The sequence below is a fragment of the Nematolebias whitei genome, chromosome 5, assembly GCF_014905685.2.
Source record: "Nematolebias whitei isolate Nwh7 chromosome 5, NemWhi1, whole genome shotgun sequence".
NCBI lineage: Eukaryota > Metazoa > Chordata > Actinopteri > Cyprinodontiformes > Rivulidae > Nematolebias > Nematolebias whitei.
The window spans coordinates 50,440,415-50,442,042 of NC_056502.1; positions in this window are offsets into that span (position 1 = coordinate 50,440,415).

The following is a 1,628-nucleotide window of genomic DNA, read 5'->3' on the forward strand; positions in this document are numbered from 1 at the left end:
GGGGGGAGTGGGCCCCACACCAAATGTGGGGCCCAAATTGATCCAAGAGAGGGGTACCACCAAAAACCCAACCTGAGCAACCAACAGGCACACACAGATAGCATGCACCATCTACCTGACAGCGACCACAGGCCGGCCCCAGCCCAAAGGGCAGAGCAGCAGGGAGCCGCAGCTGAGGAGGGCCGGCCCCCACATCAAGCGCCCCCCACCATAGGCCCGGAGACGCCCCAGCACGCCACCTATGCACCCCCCCACACACACAGCACCCCCACCGCAAATGCCACACAGGAAGACCAGCCAGTGCCCCGATGAGGCGAAGCCACGCCCCCAACCGCCGCCCTACACCACCAATGACCACACGTTCACTACCATAGCCGACCCCCCGCCGAAAGCCGGCAGCCACCCCGGTCAAAGTGCCGGCCATCGCAACCAGGAACCTAGATTAAAAGAATCGGAACAGCCCAGGAGGAACCGAAGCACCGGCCCCATCACTGACCGCCCCCAAGGCCCAAATCCCACCCACAGCCCAGACCCCAACAATGTGCCCCCCTCCCCCTCCGTCCCAGACCCCTAGTGTCACACGGAGAAAGGAGGTGTTTGTGAAAAAAAAAAAATAATAAAAAAAATAACTAAATAAATAAAAAAAATAAAAATAATCTATTTATGCATAAATAAATTATGAACAGACCCACTTCCTCCTCCTCCCACTCGAATATGGTGTTGATGCATGTTGTTATACAGTGCGTTTAAAATGGGGGGATGAGGTGGCTATCGGCACAGACCCACCTCTTGCCCAGAGAGCAGGCGGTGCCCGTTCACCCCTCATCTCCGCCCCGAACCCTAAATGTCTACATGCTACATATGAGAGTGGGCACAGGTCCGGGGAGGTGGAAATGGTAGTACATCCCACCACCTAAGTGCGATCATGTGCCCACTCCAGATCCTATATATGCATGTGTCGTGAGAGTGTTATAAGTGAGTGTCTAGGTTGTATATTAAAATTAGGGCCCAGGACCCCACCAGCCACGGAGATGGATGATTCTCCCTGTAGCTCAGTAGTGCACCTGAACCCCAAAACCCTGTTTGAGTGGTGGTGTGGTGGAGTGGGCGGAAGAGGACGTCGGGATGGGGAGGTGAACTGAGGTGGCAATGCCCCCCCAGGGGACCAGCTCCCCCGCTGACCCCAATAGGCACCCCCACTCTCCGAGATCCACCAGGGGACAGAGGGTCTAACAGAGATACCCAGGAGGAGGTGGCAGCCGCACCACCAGGGATCAAGGCCACGGACCGGCACATAGCCCCCGAGGACCAACCAGAACCAGGGCCAGCAACCCAGACCCATCCCGAAACCGTCCAGACACCCCAACCCGATTCCCAGCCCAACACCCAGCCCCCCAACCAGAGAGGCCACCAAACCCCAACTGGGATAATCAGCCAGGAGTGCCCAAACAGTCACAGATAGAGCACCACAGCGACCAAGAGCGCCCCCCCCCACCCCAAAAAAGCAAAAGACCAGTCCACCCATAACAACACCCACAGCGAGAGTGCCCTATGCAAGTGTGGGCACACACCCAGTGAGCCCAGACTCCCCCGGTCCCACAGCACAGAGCCCCCCACACGAGAGCCCC